The 18,078-nt window shown below is 39.7% G+C and overlaps 1 long non-coding RNA gene across 1 annotated transcript; it reads left to right on the plus strand.

Annotated features, from left to right (window-relative positions):
• Positions 1–941: 941 nt before the first annotated feature.
• Positions 942–11,422, plus strand: LOC110930690. The gene is made up of 3 exons (XR_002588047.2): positions 942–1,136; positions 2,007–2,079; positions 11,206–11,422. It is a non-coding gene; the product is annotated as an uncharacterized LOC110930690 (long non-coding RNA).
• The last annotated feature ends 6,656 nt before the right edge of the window (positions 11,423–18,078 follow it).

The following is an 18,078-nucleotide window of genomic DNA, read 5'->3' on the forward strand; positions in this document are numbered from 1 at the left end:
TTATTTATTTGTAACTTGTGTTTGTAATTATATAGTAACTAATAAATCTAATGTGTATTTTCCCAGACTAATGCATTCGTGACATCAACTAAAAACAAATTTATGCCTAGTATTAAATTTCTTTTTTGTAGTGATTTTTTTTCTGTGTTTATGTTTTGAAATTCTTTAAATTGTTTCATTGTTATATTGTCATGAAAAAGCTTTATTTTTTATTTAATTTTTTTTTTGAAAAAAAACATGCAACAAATTAATTGCTGACCAGGTCAATACATGGTCACGTTTTCCTTTATCATCGCTGCTTAAAACTACATTAGAAGTTAAATTGTAAAACCGCCTTCTAGAAGGTTTCTTGTCCATCCCAGGATATTTCTCTAAACTGCTGCTGAAAGAAAAAAACTGCTGCAAACCGCCTTCTTTGGTCAAAAGTTAACCAAAAAAAACCTCTCCTTCTAGAAGGTTTTTCCTAATTATAACGACTAGGATTTAATCTCATATTCATCCAATGGCTCATATTGCATAATGTTCCCATTGACTTTAATGGGAACATAAGAATATATAATCCGTTATTTTTTTTTTATTTTTATTTTTTGTATTAATCACTTATCTCCACCTTTATCTTGTCAAACCCACAAGTTTATCACGTAAAAAAAACATGCCCATTATGTTTATCAGATAACCACAACAACTCCGCAAATTTCAATTACGATTCTTATCGCCAAACAGCCTTTATTTTGTATAAATACATGTCTTTTGAACCTACCCCAACTCGCTACACTTTTCAATCGAATCCTTCTCTATTAATGTTTTTACAAATTTATCTAATTCAATTAATTAAATAAATCTAATAGTTCAATTAAATAAAAGTGGAAGTTTAATTGATAAGCGTTATTTATGCAATAACTTATATGAACTACGTTTATATTTAAAAAAAAAGAAGCTCCTTATCAAATTGCCAACCTCTAGACTAGTTAGGTACATCATGACTTTTGTGTTTCGTTGCAATCATTCCTTGTAAAATTGGTAATGAATCAAGTTTTCAAATCTTAGTTTTGTGGCCGACGTTCGATATCGTTTAACCGAGCTTTCACCAGGGCAAGCGAACGGTGAAAGAAAAGGTCAACCAGCCGTCGTCTCCGGTAAACTTTCCACCATCATCTTTCTTGTCAACCTAATTCTTTTCTTTTTTTCGTATTTTTTCAAATTTCAATTTCGATATATACAATTCGAGATTTAAAGCCTATTGAAATTCTCAATTAATTTTTTTAATACTGTACTATGAAATAAACAAAACTAAGATTTGAAAAACTTGATTCATTACCAATTTTACAACGAATGATTGCAAAGAAACACAAAATTCATGATGTACCTAACTACTCTAGAGACAAATAAGGTGGTGGTCCATTGGCAAAGACAAAACCATTAAACACCTTGGGAGGGAGAGATCTTGGGTTCAAGTCCCACAGATGACAGGAATAAGAGAAATTTGCTGTGCAGAATGAGACATTGGTGGGCAATGATACGAGACCCCGGGAAACTTGGGTTGGATCCTTGAGCCAAACGGGTTTTACCGGTAATTTCACTGTCGTGCCTACGAGCGGGTGGGTTACCGGGTTTTCCCCGGAATTGGTAGTGGACTCGGGTTACTCTCGGAGTACTCCGTTTGTCCAGTGGGTGCCCCGAGAGTACTCGGGATTGAGTTTGTTGGCCGTTCAAAAAAAAAAAAAAAAAAAAAACCTAACTACTCTAAAGGTTGACAATTTGATAATGAGTTTCCTTTTTGTTAAATATAAACGTAGTTCATAAAACTTATTGCATAAATAACGTTTATCAATTAAACTTCCACTTTTGTTTAATTGAGCTATTAGATTTATTTAATTAATTAAATTAGATAAATTTGTAAAAACATTACTTGATTCCTAAAACATCCTTCCAAATTTCCTACTAGCCCTATAACCTTTGAACGTAATCCAAGTCCATCTATTAAATTATAGTTCTTAAATCTTTAGGTCAATTTATTGAAGTTTTCCAACTTGTCTGCATCAACGTATATCTTTTGGTGTTTTGCTAAGCTATATCCAGGTGAGTTTACATAGCCCCTTTTCATTTTAAACTTTTGGGTGCAACATGTTACTTATGAAAAAGGTCGAATGCTTCGATGATATTCGTAGAATATGATACAAGAATATATACAAGAGAAACCCTAACTACCTATTAACTATACAAGGAATGTATCAATTAGGAATATATGTAATAAAGTACAGTAAATACAAAATATTCTGCTGGGAACATATCTTGACTAATAGGCCCCCTCAGTCATAGCGGTAGTGTTACGAACGCACAGACTGGACTTGAATTTGTTGAGTAATTGTTTAGGGAGACCCTTGGTGAAAATGTCTATGTACTGGTAATCAGCTGGAATGTGTAGAACTCTTATGTCACCCATACACACCTTGTCACGAACAAAATGAATATCAATCTCAACATGTTTGGTTCGTTGATGCTGTACCGGATTACCAGACAAATACACGGCTGATACGTTATCACAAAAGATGATGGTGGCTTCGCGTGTAGGTATGTGTAGTTCAAGAAGTAGGTTGCGGATCCAGCTTGTTTCAGTTGCCGTGTTTGCAACACCTCTATATTCAGCTTCAGCACTCGAGCGGGAAACAGTGTATTGACGTTTGGACGACTAGGATACGAGATTGTCCCCCATAAAAACACAAAAACCTGAAGTGGAACGTCTCGAGTCTGGGCAACCCCCCAGTCTGCATCTAAAAATTATAAATTATTATTATTATTATTATTATTATTATTATTATTATTATTATTATTATTATTATTATTATTATTATTATTATAAAAAGAGGAGTAACATGGTTCGAGTGGTTAGGCTGTGACTTAGCCCCACACCCCAAGCCCATAACGTTAGTTAAGGGGATAACGAAGAAAAGAGGCGTTAAGCCCTTAGTACCCTCTCAAATGGGTTAGTAATGGTTTAACGCCCACTACGGGAAATGGGGGTTCACACCCAGTACAGGAAAGGGTGGTGACGTGGAAGGTGGTTAACTCTCACTACGAGCATTCTTGCCATGCTTAAGAGTTGAAAGAGTGAGTTTTTTCTCTTTATCGTCCCTTTCATCTCTAATGTTACTTGTATCTAGGGCTGTTCATTTTTATCTGAAACCCGAAACCCGACCCGAAGTTGAAGCCACCTGAACCCGAAGTAGAGAATACCCGAAAAACCCGAACCCGAATAACCCGAACCTGACCAACCCGAACCTTAAATGGGTTGGTTATCGGGTCACTTTTTCCCAACCAAAAACCCGACCCGAAAATCCGGAAAAAAACCCCGAACATTAAATGTCTTTTTTCGATAGATGTGTTTTGGTTTAGAGTTTTTGGTATCTAAAACATTATGTTTTAGGACATCTGAACATATCATGTCATATTGTCAAACATTGTTTTAATTTTGATAATATTTTTAAATAGAATGATGGATTTTAATTATATATTGCAAAAAAAAAAAACATTTTTTAATATTACATCTAAACCTGAAAACCGAACAACCCGACTCGAATTAGCCCGAACCCGAATAACCCGAACCCGATCAACTCGAGCTTTAAATGGTTTGGTTATCGGGTCACTTTTCCTAGCCAAAAACCCGAACAACCCGAACTGAAAAACCCCAAAACCCGAAAAAAAACCCGAAGAACACCCCTACTTGTATCACATATTAGTATCGTATAAGTTTTCTCTTTCTTCCCATATCATTATTATTTTTATAGAGTAAATTAGTATCGTATAAGTTTTCTCTTTCTTCCCATATCATTATTATTTTATAGAGTAAATTTCCATTTTAGTACTTGAGGTTTGTCCCACATTGCCATTTTAGTCCAAATAATTTTTTTTTTTCATTCTCTAGGTCCGTGAGTTTTCCATTTTTGTCATTTTGATCATATTGCCTAACTTCGTCTAAAACCCTCAGTTAAATAAAGGGCATTTTTTTTCACTTACATATTTTTTTTGATTTTTATATTTGTTAATTAAAAAACCCACTAATTAAAAGACATAAATCATAAATAGTAAAACATAAAACTATATACATATACATATATACATTACAGACACATGTATTTACTTTCCCCCTCTATCTCTCTACACCACCAACCCACCACCATCAACACCTACCACTGCCACCATCCACCACCTGCCACCACCCACCTCTCTCTCTCTTAGGGGTGTGCACGATTTGGTTCGTTCGGTTTTTGGGTAAAACCAAAACCGTAACCGAAAGTTCGGTTTTTGGTTTTTAAAAACCGTTCGGTTTCGGTTTTTTCGGTTTCGGTTTTTTCGGTTTTAGCAACAGTTCGGTTCGGTTTTTCGGTTTTTGAAACAAATTATGTAAGATTCAAAACTTACAAATATAATTCAAAGTTTAAGAATCTTTCCTAAAATTATTACATTTAATTTAATATATTTAGTCTTTTAAATTAATATTATTCACATAAACCTAACCTTCTAATCTATTTTAATGTTTCTCCAAAGTTTTTGTTAGGACGGTTTCTTTTATAATACTTTGAAAACCATTTAATTTTTATATTAAACTTTGTTAGTTCTTGTAAACAATGGATAATTTTAATGATAAATAAACATGGTAATGTTCTTATTATAAATATTTAACAAACAAGAATAAAATTAATAATTCTTAGTAGCATGGGCAAACACTTAAACATAAAAATATAGATATTTTGTATACGATTAAAACTTATCGGTTCAGTTCGGTTCGGTTATTGATAATGATTATCCGAAAACCGAATCGAAATTTTCGGTTATTAAAAATTCGAAAACCGAACCGTTGGTTTTTGTTTTGGTTTGGTTTTTTCGGTCCAGATTTTTTGGTTATTTCGGTTTTCTGCTCACCCTTACTCTCTCTCTCTTTCTCTCTCTATACAACCCCCCACAAAACCACCACCTGTTACTGCCTACTTCTGCCATCTGTGTGGTACCCCACCACGGTTACCACCATTCCCCACCACAACCCCCACCACATCTGCGGGAAATGCTTCACGCAAATCCGGCGACAGCATGAAGGTTCAAACCAGAACGACCCTTTGATTCGTCATCTTCTTCTTCATACCACCATACCCTGTTCCTGATCTGAAAATCTGGCGAGGGCAAAGGTTAGGTTAGAGTTTGTCGTTTAATTTTGGGTTTTTGGTTCTCAAATTGGTTTTGGGTTATAGGTGGTGGTAATGGTTGTCAACTATGGTGGTAATGGTGGTATAAGATAGTGGTTGTAGTGGTGGCATTGGTATTGTTCCAGTCGCTGGAAATGTGAAGGGGGTGGGGGTTATTAAATCTGATGGTAGATGGTTGGGTGGTGTTGGTCGTGATGGGATATCTAAGTTAACTATTTACATATATGTAAATGTGCTACAAATGTTCATGTTCTTTTTTTAACATATGTCATTGATTAATCGTTGAATTACTTATATGTAACTTAACAAATATTTATGATCTTTAATACCTCTCACTGGCTAATCATGAATGTTTGTTGGTTATTGTATATCAATCATTTTGTTTGTAATTGTATAAAACATTAGTTAAACCTATTTAAGACATTACCTAAACCTAATTAAACATAATAATTCCTAATGAAACACACATACGCCCAAATTACTTCAGTCCCAATTGCCTAGAAAGGATTCCCAATCGACTAGAAAGGATTCTGGATATGGCACGTCACGATCCCTATCGCGACCGTCCAACCTCTTGTCTCAATGGCCGCGCCCGGAGTCATTTGAAGATGGATAAACCATTTCTTCGTCCGACCTAGATACGTATTCCTCACCTGGGTTGGGTTCATACCCTTCAACTCAGGTGGGTATGACTTGTGTTGGATGGATGTTTGTGACATGAAGGGTTGCAGTGAAGTTGGTTTGAGTCTGCGCAAGTTGTAGTCAGTCAAATTATAGTTGAGCCATGGTGTAGTCATACATCAAGTTCAACTCCTCATCTGTAAGAGGATTTGGATCAGCACCTGCATGAGGAAAAGGTCTTGTAGGTGAAGGGTTTGAATGCTTGAGGAAAAAGGTTTGAAAGTGGAGGACAGTAGCTTGCTTGAGGAAAAGGGTTTGAAGGTGGAGGATTTAAACTTCGATGGGATGATCGTCTTGGGTGTGGAAGTGGAGCGTTTTGATGGTGGAGGGTTAGAACGTTGACGAGATGATCGTCTAAGGTTCGAAGGTCCTACTACTTCACTTGGATAACCACCACTCGTATCTTCGAATTAGTATTGTCTTAGCAGTGAATTGTAAAGTTCAAACATGGGTTGGAAAACGAATTGTATTTGTAACCACTAGAAAGAGTAGTCTTTTGAAAGAAGTCGTTGGAAGAGAAACCGTTTGAAAAAATAGCTGTGTGTTACACCAGAGAGTTTTGCTTTTGTGGTGGCACAACGACTGTCAAGTGGCAGCCGGCGGTATGGTTTCCCGGGTAACGCCCTAAAAAGCCAAACTTTGAAGCCAGCGTGGGCCCAGTTAAGACAACATAGTCTGGCCAAAGTGAGGCAATACAAAGCTCTTCGATTTGGAGAGTGTGATAACCTTATACATGAAGTTCACCGTTAAAAAAAAAAACGATCTAGTTTTTTTTCCAAATTTGTTAAATGCCAATTATAGTAATAATAAAAAAAGTCAATGAGTTGAATTATCTGAATAGAAAAATGTTGATGGTCCAACTTGCCTAATAATTTAATGCTTAATTATTTGGTTACTATTAAAGAGAAGTATGGAGACAATTCATTACTACCCTTGTTAAAACTGTGGGGTATGCGGCTTGGGTTGGGGGAAAACGTTCAAGTCATCACCCCGGGTGAGCTTGGGTTGAGGTGTGGCCCAAGGGACGGGAGTTTGATGCCGGGCGTGGGGCGGGCTAGCCATCCTATGTGGCGGGCTCCTATTCGCTTTGTTGGCCATGTCATAGCAGGGCGGGGTAGTTTGAATTTTAAATTGTAACCGTTTGGCCAAGCCGAGCGGTCACCCCAACCCCCAACAGTCAACATCCCCTATAAATTTAACCCCAACCCCACCGGCTACTCCATCCCAAACCATCGCTGTCCACAGCTACCCCAAACATAACCCACTTGATCGAACCCGCTACCCCAACCCACTTGACCGATGGCCTCTTAGACCCACGAAGAAGAGCGAGCTCTCGTCACCAGCGTCATTGATGCTATGAAGGGGCGACAACCCGGCCAAACACGATATTGGTCGGAAGCCTTCGCAAGCTACCGACATAACGTCAGACACGACCGACACAACTTAAACGCGTGCCAACATAAATGGCGCGAGCTACGGCCCAAGCTTGATCGTTTCAAGGCCTACTACGAAGTCGTTCCGAGCGGTGAGTTAAGCCACGAGGACCGGGTGGCGGTGGCAAACATTGAGTTTCGGGCCAAGGAGCGAAGGCCGTTCGACAAGCTCGCGCTTTTTGAAATTTACCTAACGCTCTAGGTTTTTTTTTTATTTTGTAATCGTTTTTAGGTTTTTTTTTGTAATTTTGTAATCGTTTTTAGGTTTTTTTTTATTTTGTAATTAATAAAATTTTAGGCTTTTTTTTTAATGTTGTGTGTATTTTTTTAATTTTTTGTAATTTTTTTAATAAACTGCCAAGCCATGCCCCAACCCAAGCCCCGTCATACCCACGGACACGTCACTCACCGGTGGAGGGCTCGAACTTCACGTGTCAACTCATGCCCCCAACCCAAACCCACCATACCACACGGTCTAATGGTGCATTTTACCTATAACATATGTGGCCGTTTTTAACGACGGTTTCAAGATATATATGTGGGACCTAAGAAGGTTAAGGTTAGCAACAATTTGTAATAAAAATATGATTGGTTTACACTAACGGATTATAAATCTAAAACAATACTACAGTATTAGGACATGCAGTTAAAAGTTTTGGTTCCGGCCACTCGTTACGTACCTTTCAATACTTATCTACAATGCTTATACGTAAAATTGTTATTTGCCATCAATCTCATCGGTATATATGTTTTCCATTATGTGGTGACATATCCCTTTCTTATGCATCTTTCATTGCCTATCTTACCAAGCATTCATCTGTGCCGAAATATGTCATTGTTATGTGCTATCAATGTCATTGTTATATATCTTTTTCACTGTCATACCTACCTTTTGTTATCTTTAGTGTTGTCCTGTAGTATTTGGTCACTGTATCCACATCCAGAAACACATGGAGCCATCTTGTGGAACAAATTGAGTCTGATGATGATTTTCAAACTCCTATAAAAATGTAGACTACACTTCCAAAAAGGCAATACAAAGAAAACCACCTTAGGACAATTTAGTCTTACACCGCATTCACAAACCAGCGGATTAGGACAATGAAGAGTACCTCTAACCTTGGCTAAACACCTCCAACCAATCATAGTTAATTTAAATGTGTTCCCAACCTCTCCAACCAATCAAATTTCAACCTTTTTAGTTTTATTTTCGTTTTAGAGAAAAGTCGTGTGGATTAAATGGGTTGTTTGGGTTTATTTGAGATAGCATTGTTTATTGGCCATTGATGTGGGTTTATTGGGTTCAAAGGGGATACACTGTAAATTCACTTTGTGTGATAAGTGCAGGCTCTCAAATCTTTAAGAGTTTTTTATGTAAATTGTTTAAAGTGTATGCAATGGTCCGAATTTATGAGGGTTTCATGGTCCGGACTTAGGGATTCTATCCTAGTCCAAATTTAGGTGTTTGTTTATTCAGAGTTTGCATTGTATTGGGCTTTGGGCCTTTGTGTCCTGACTTTAGTAGCTAGGACTTCCAATTGGATATAAACTCTTTAGTGAAATGTTATATGTGGAGATTTCTTTTGTGGAAAGTTTGTTATTCAAGGAAACCCTAATTATTACCACTGTGTGTTCATTGATGGCTACTGTGTGTGATGTCATTCATCATCTTCATCATTCTTATTCTACACTTTCTTGATCCAATACTCTATAGTAGTGATTGCTAGGTGGATTCCGCACACCTGGTGATTGTTGTCCGAGTGAGATCCTTGGTAGAAGACCTTTCCCAAGTGAGCTTCTTTCAAGCGTGATTAAAGCCATTTGCTCGTGAATAACACTATTTTTCTAAATTAACATTCAAATTGAAATTTGTATTTAATTTTTAAGAATCACTTTAAAGTTTTAGGAAGAGATACTACAAGCCGTATTTTGAAATATCAATTCTTATTAAAAAGGGTTTTACAACAAGTTTTTTTTTCATTAAGCGTTTTATTTGTTAACAAAATCTTTTATACACTTCTCAACGAAAAGCTAACATGCACGTTGCCTAGGGAACAAAAAGTTAACCCTCATTTGAAAAATATAAATAAAACATGTAATTGTAAAGTGTACGAAGTTCTTCAATTAATAAATAGTAGGTCGTGTCGAATTTATACATTTAACATTATATTCCATGATATGACAAAGGTCTTTAACAGAGATACATGAAATGCAAATACGAGGTGTGTGACAACCCAAATTCCCAAGATCCTTCGACCGTAAGACATAAGCTCCTTCGACAATCTTTCGGATATCCTTCGAACGAAAGACAGGAGATCTTTCAAGCTGAGACCTTTCGACCTGAGATCCTTCGACCTAAGATCTTTCGACCCAAGACCTCAACTTTCGGCCCAGTCTTTCCACTCAGGCCCAACCGGTTTGGCCCATTCCTTTCTTTTGATATGTATACGTAAGTTATCTAGGGAATTCACTATACTGGTTGCAAACCCTAACTTCCTCTCAAAAACCATCAACGGCAGTAACTTAAACATTATCACCGAAGCCTTTTTATTCTTGATTGTGCGACGGTAGTAGTCAAGGACCCCCCCCCCCTTCGTGGCTCTCTCTTGTGATAAGTGTTATCTTCTGGTTAGTACTTTATCCTTACTTAATTCGAGTTCTTGTTGGTATTTGTGGGAATCATGACCAGCGATTAATGTTTGTTAGCATGTATATGTTCATACTCAGGATTGTTAATGTGACTGGATATGATTATTTGTGTTAATGTATGATGATCATATATGGCCTGCTGATTTCGAGTGATGTGATGTTCGTAAATATTGTTTCGTGATAGACGGTTACGGAAAGAGTTGCGTGTTAAGAATTGTTCATGTTGATTTGGATTAGGGTTCCTGTAAGATAGCTTAAACTTGCCTTGTTTGATCTATATGTTACTGATTGATTTGTTGATATTGTGTTAATTGAAAATTGTAATTAGGGAAAACAGTTATAATGGTCAACCGAATTAATTAGTGATCGTAACAATATTGCTTAAACTATGGAAACAACATAACAGCATGACCGAAAGATAACAATATGATCGAAAGATATGTGTGATCGAAAGTTATGTGTGAATCGAAAGATATGTGTGATCGAAGGATAGGTGTGATCGAAGGATAGGTGTGATCGAAAGATATGTGTGAATCGAAGGATGACTGTGAATCGAAATATAACTGTGTGTCGAAACAAAACTGTTGACCGAAGGATAACTGTTGACCGAAGAATAACAGTTGACCGAAATATAACAGGTTTGGGCTTGATTAATTGGTATGCCATGCCTGCTGATGAATGTTAACACTTGTATTCGTGTACACTAGTTGATGATTAAATGTGAAATAATACGTGTTGTGCTGATATGCAAACTGACTGTTATGTGTAACTATCATAGGGCTTGGTAAATCACTGTTGTTAAACGAGTAAATAATTCTACCGAGCAAACCAAGGTGAGTTCACTACATTCGAGCATGCGTCCCAGTGGTTGGGGACAGTCAGTGGGTATTCCATGGGGGGATGAGTCTTTGGGTAAAAACGAGTATATTGGTTAATATTCTCACCTATCATCTTTTGTAAGTCCCTCATCGGGTATTAGTTAGTAGCGCTACTTAGGTTTGGCACCCTCACCCCGTGCCTGTAGAGGACGGAGGTGAACTAATGACCCAGTCTGGCCCAGTACTAGATAGGAGTACGTGGGAAGGGCAGTCATGTATTTCAGGAGCCGTCCGTGTTTGGAAATGAGATATTAACAATATTACTTGCATTGGGTATTGAACGGTTTTATACACAACGGGTAACAAACGTTTTCTAAAACTGTGAACTCGCCAGCTTTGTCTGATACACGTGTTACATGCTCGCAGGTCGTTAAGTATTTTGGAACGGGGAAGCTTGCTATCTGGGAGTGCTGGAGTGGTCATGGATCGAAGCTCTTAGATTGAATTACATTGGTTTTATGCGTTATTATGAAACAATTGCTAAACAACTTAATACATGCTTCCGCTACACAATTTTTGAGAACTAATATTATGTTGACAACTTATTTTGGTAAAATAATGTCATGACTTATTTGAAAATTTATCAATGGTTCAATGTGATTGGTGGCTCGAACTCTGATGCGTAACACGCCTCGCGGGGTTTCCGCAGGTGAAATTTTGGGGGTGTTACAGTTGGTATCAGAGCCACTGGTTATAGTGAACTAGGTTTTAAAACGTTTAATAAAACCAGACTATAACCGAACAACTTCGAAAATCGATCATGACACTCAGCTCCAGATTGCAAGGTTCGTTTCTCTCTCACCTTATGCATTACTTGTTTAACAGTCACACACCCACAATGTATATGAACTGAAACAATTCGCACCATAGTGACTTGATAGCGTGACCCCACACATCAACTCATGCGAGCCATAGACCTATGATATCATCTGTTGTGTTGTTTGAACGGGGGAAACTTTGAGCGCGAACTAAGAAGCACTGAGATAAGCATGCAAATTGCCTTATTATTATGGGTGCACACTTAATAATGACGCGGGGTGCATGCAAGTCCCAGTGAGACTTATCGAGCGTGAGGAGGGTTCTGCCCTACTATGTGTGAACTTGGTAATACGTGAATATCAGTATGACACTTGACTCTCATCTCGTTTCGACTTCTAAATCGGTTTACTCCCAACTATAGAAACATGAGTGAACGAGGACATGGATGTGGTAACATCACCATGACTCAGGCTGAGTTGAATGACCTAATCAACACCCTCGTGGCTGAGGCTTTGGCAGCCTATCAAGCTGGTACGGAATGTACCAAGTATTCTTACCCTCATATTGTGTACACGGCTCTTCACTTCTACGATGCGAGTCCCAGCAGGGCTTAACAAGTGAAAAAGGGGGTTCCGCACTGTTATTTGACTAATGTGGCACACAACGGCCTATAGGAGGCATAGCAGTGAGTGACTCTTACATGAACACAAACTTTTTGAAACACGAACTCTTCACTCCCCACCGAACTTTTACGAATCTCGAGGCTAACAAACATTACCGGAACACTCATCAGAACGCCTAGCAGACTGTGTAGGGTGTTAGGTGCTTGTACGAACGTCCCGGAGTTGGATGTGGTAACGTCGAATGAATGGTTATTACCTTCCTCACTTATCTTTATTTGAACCTAACACACTAACGCCCTCAATCTCGAAGTACGATCACTTTTGCAACACTCTTGAAACACTGGGGATAATTCGAATCGTTTGCTGGAATGCTGAACGAAAGGATGAGTGTAGTATCCTACCGACTTCAATTACCAGCAACGAACACCAGCGAACTGACTTCCATCTAAGTTTTAACTCTGGTCAGCGACTCGCGGGAGTCAACTGTTACAAACCAATCTGAACTTTAGCAATGACAATCGATTTTAGTATGGGATGTGTAAATTCTAACACAACGAGTAGTACCTTGGAACTCGGCACGAAGTGTGAAAAAAAAAAAAAAAGGGGCATTGTGGTGGAAGAACGTGGCGTTCGACTTTAAGCACCAACATTAGAGCAACAGTATTCGTGACACCCAGGTACTTGTAATAGTAGCCTACCGTATGGAAATGAAGGTGCTTTCGGCATGTATTGGACGTTGATAATTCAAAACGACCACAACCACGAGAGCGATGGCGAAACGGGAGGAATCCACGTGACTGTAACAATTGCACCGGCAGGGGTGCTCACGGAAAGGAAGTTGGGATTGATGTGGGCAACGATAGGACAATAACAACATGGTGGTTTGGTTGGGCGGTAAATCGCTTCTCCCTAATTCTGTTTAACCCTGATGATTCGCAAAACCAAACATGTTATGGAACTGGCTGATGGCAAGTCAACTGCGACCGCACATGTTAGTAGGACACAAACTCGACCTTACGGGAGACAGGCGTTCGACACCGGTCTCACTTTTACTATCCTCGGTGGTTACGATGCAGTAGTCAGTGATGGCTCATTAACTAGATAAATCGCTCAGACGCACTCTGTGGGAAGAAATTTAGCGTCACCTTATGCATTGAAGTGCCCGAGTAGTGAGAAGGTTAGCATCATGTCAGTAACGACAGCCCCGAAGGCGTCTATGAAAGGATGACCTCGCTGTAATAGCAACTAACCCTAATGATCAGGCTAATTGCGATGGGATTGAGGACCCATCAATTGTTGTGACCCATCTCAATGTGCAACTAGATGAACTTCCAGACCTATTACCGCAACAATTAGTTGGAAACACAGTGATCATACGTTAAAGGAAGCCCCGAACACTCATACTCTTATCGCCTTGCACCGGGAGGGTTGCAATAACTGTATAAGCTACTTCGAGAACTGTTGGACAGTAGTTTTGGCAGACCTAGTTTCCGCTTGGGAAACCCCATTTATATCCGTGGAGATAAACCATTTCATACGCGCACTAATTATCGAGAACTCAACAGAGTGGCAACCAGGGACCGTTTGCCCGACCATGTATTGGCAAGTTTATCGACGAGTTGCGAGAGTCAAGCTTCCATACGAAGATTGGCTAACGAATGAACTATCGTTAGACGGAAGTCCAATAGAATAATGCTTTTATAACAGCACATCAAACACAATACGGCCAGCGCGACTTCGTGCACCATGACCATTGAGATAATCAACACACCAGCAGCTCATGGACCACAAGAATCGACCGTCTTTATTGATGACGTTTTGAGTCATTCCCAGGGGGAAGGGACATTATGGACGACATCCGTAGCTTATCTCGGAGCTCCTGAGGGAAGAGTCATTACGTGTGAAGTCTGGTTGAATGTAACATCTAGATTTGAGGTATGTATTTGATCATGTAAACAACGAAGTGGGAATACGTGTGGATCGTGCTAGGATTCATTTTGTTAGGAACTGATTTGGCACCCAAGACCCCTTCGAGGGTACAACCATTTCTTGGTTTCAGTGTATGCTGTTGTAGGTTCATCACATGACTTGCAAATATCGCGAAGCTTAACTTCCTTAAGCGCAGCAGAGTGTTGTGTTCGTGAGGGACAGAACAGGAGAACGTCTTTTCACCTTTCTAATTCCGACGCTTCAACGTACTCAGAATCGTCTTTACCGGAGGGTGCAGGTGATCTAGTGGTATACCACGATTGTTCGGATCAGAGTTACAGTTACACGCCAATGCGATACGAGGACGTGACGGCTTACGTAATGGAGTTACAAAGAAGAACAGCACGACACACACAACCGGTGGTAGGAATCGTGGTCTCTGGATTCACTTGGAGGCATTACTTGGGCGGTACCGAACGCGTTACTTAGACCGATCACAAGGGCCTCCCGTGTACCCTGGCTACGAAAGAAGCTTTATCAGTTGATGAGAACACTGGAGGGAATTCTTGGATGATTACGACCGTGAGACCTGAACGTACATGACTTTGCAGTTCGCTATCCACCCTAACGCACCTGACCAGACTCACCTTATTCGAAGTGAAGACCTGATGGAGGAGAATTCACAAGCTGGGTTCATGCAAGCCATGGAGAAGCAACTTTTGGCAAGGCGGACGATATTCGTTAGCTCATGGAACAAATGTGGATCCCACTATGCAGCAACTGTATGGAACTCATACTGAGCAAGGCACACCGACTCCGACGTTTCAGTAGTCTGGACTTGATAGCAGATGTTAGGATTTTAAGCCTCGTATGAATGACCGGGCAGGAAGGCCCCATAGCACTACACACGAATGATGTTGGACATGTGCGAAAGTTAGAGTGGAACACCGGAAACCTACTTGTTGGGGCAGTAACCAGAAACACCCATGTGGAAACAAGAACAAACACCATGAATTTGTCATTGGTTTACTTAAAACTCAGAACGGAACCGATATCACCTGGTGATCGTCAATTGTCTCGCGAAACCAGCACACTCTCTTGCAATCAAGAAAACTAGCGGGTCTTCACAAGCTGTGGATGTTCTTCTGAGAGAGGCGTTCTCAGGCATGAGGTGCCAACTTCTGTTACTTCTGATATTGGAGCTATACCTGATTTATGACAGGCAATACACGATATCCTCGGCTTACGTCTAGGCACGAACATCTCGTATCACCGTGGGGCAACCGATCAGAGTAAGCGAACCCTCCTTGCTCACGAGGACATGCTGTGAGCATGTGTATGGCTAACTTTGGTAGAACTGGAAGGACGCTTATCCTTGGGTGAGTTCTACAGCAGCTGTTACCGTATTAGTATGCATATAACCTTGTTTGAGGCATCGCTTGGACAGTAACGCTAATCTCCTTGTTGAATGAAGGTGAGTGATAACCTAATCACAGGTTCAGGACTTGAGCTCAAAACTCTTGAAGATTGTTTAGATCGAAATTGTTGGATGGCAATGCGTAACTGTTAGAGAAAACTGATGAGCTTAAGAAACTCTGGGAGTTTGATGGGGACGAACGTGTCATGATCGAAAGTGTCACCCCAGGAGAGTGCAGTACACTATAGTAAACATGGTAATCTTAGTTTTCGACGCGTGGGAACATTCGAATTACTAGAATGAAACTGTGACATGGCTCACAAACCCGGACTAATTGATGGGGTGGGATAACAGTCGTAATAGTATGTATGACATGGATGTGAGACTGTGTTGCCTGATGAAACCCTTATGATACCTTTGTCGAAATCTGAAGTCATCGGAACGGTTGTATTTATCAGAGAACCTATCGAAAACACGGACTAAGGAGTCAAGGTCCGCTAGCATAAGTTGTATGACAATTGTGTGGATTTGTTAAACCTCAATACGTGGACCGAAGTTTGCATAGGAATGTAAGGATCCGTTGAAACTTCAATACCCTCAATGGTTCAAGAGGTGGAACCAACCATGATTATCACTGGCGAATTTCGGGACGAAATTCCTCTTCAAGTTGGGGATGATGTAACACCTGGGGAAAATCCGCAGCAATCTTGATTGTCACTTCACTCGTACTTACTTGTCAAATTTCGGGACGAAATTTTCTTCAAGTTGGGGATGATGTGACAACCCAAATTCCCAAGATCCTTCGACCGTAAGACATAAGCTCCTTCGACAATCTTTCGGATATCCTTCGAACGAAAGACAGGAGATCTTTCAAGCTGAGACCTTTCGACCTGAGATCCTTCGACCTAAGATCTTTCGACCCAAGACCTCAACTTTCGGCCCAGTCTTTCCACTCAGGCCCAACCGGTTTGGCCCATTCCTTTCTTTTGATATGTATATGTAAGTTATCTAGGGAATTCACTATACTGGTTGCAAACCCTAACTTCCTCTCAAAAACCATCAACGGCAGTAACTTAAACATTATCACCGAAGCCTTTTTATTCTTGATTGTGCGACGGTAGTAGTCAAGGACCCCCCCCCCCCCCTTCGTGGCTCTCTCTTGTGATAAGTGTTATCTTCTGGTTAGTACTTTATCCTTACTTAATTCGAGTTCTTGTTGGTATTTGTGGGAATCATGACCAGCGATTAATGTTTGTTAGCATGTATATGTTCATACTCAGGATTGTTAATGTGACTGGATATGATTATTTGTGTTAATGTATGATGATCATATATGGCCTGCTGATTTCGAGTGATGTGATGTTCGTAAATATTGTTTCGTGATAGACGGTTACGGAAAGAGTTGCGTGTTAAGAATTGTTCATGTTGATTTGGATTAGGGTTCCTGTAAGATAGCTTAAACTTGCCTTGTTTGATCTATATGTTACTGATTGATTTGTTGATATTGTGTTAATTGAAAATTGTAATTAGGGAAAACAGTTATAATGGTCAACCGAATTAATTAGTGATCGTAACAATATTGCTTAAACTATGGAAACAACATAACAGCATGACCGAAAGATAACAATATGATCGAAAGATATGTGTGATCGAAAGTTATGTGTGAATCGAAAGATATGTGTGATCGAAGGATAGGTGTGATCGAAGGATAGGTGTGATCGAAAGATATGTGTGAATCGAAGGATGACTGTGAATCGAAATATAACTGTGTGTCGAAACAAAACTGTTGACCGAAGGATAACTGTTGACCGAAGAATAACAGTTGACCGAAATATAACAGGTTTGGGCTTGATTAATTGGTATGCCATGCCTGCTGATGAATGTTAACACTTGTATTCGTGTACACTAGTTGATGATTAAATGTGAAATAATACGTGTTGTGCTGATATGCAAACTGACTGTTATGTGTAACTATCATAGGGCTTGGTAAATCACTGTTGTTAAACGAGTAAATAATTCTACCGAGCAAACCAAGGTGAGTTCACTACATTCGAGCATGCGTCCCAGTGGTTGGGGACAGTCAGTGGGTATTCCATGGGGGGATGAGTCTTTGGGTAAAAACGAGTATATTGGTTAATATTCTCACCTATCATCTTTTGTAAGTCCCTCATCGGGTATTAGTTAGTAGCGCTACTTAGGTTTGGCACCCTCACCCCGTGCCTGTAGAGGACGGAGGTGAACTAATGACCCAGTCTGGCCCAGTACTAGATAGGAGTACGTGGGAAGGGCAGTCATGTATTTCACGAGCCGTCCGTGTTTGGAAATGAGATATTAACAATATTACTTGCATTGGGTATTGAACGGTTTTATACACAACGGGTAACAAACGTTTTCTAAAACTGTGAACTCGCCAGCTTTGTCTGATACACGTGTTACATGCTCGCAGGTCGTTAAGTATTTTGGAACGGGGAAGCTTGCTATCTGGGAGTGCTGGAGTGGTCATGGATCGAA

The sequence above is a fragment of the Helianthus annuus genome, chromosome 3, assembly GCF_002127325.2.
Source record: "Helianthus annuus cultivar XRQ/B chromosome 3, HanXRQr2.0-SUNRISE, whole genome shotgun sequence".
Lineage (NCBI taxonomy): Eukaryota > Viridiplantae > Streptophyta > Magnoliopsida > Asterales > Asteraceae > Helianthus > Helianthus annuus.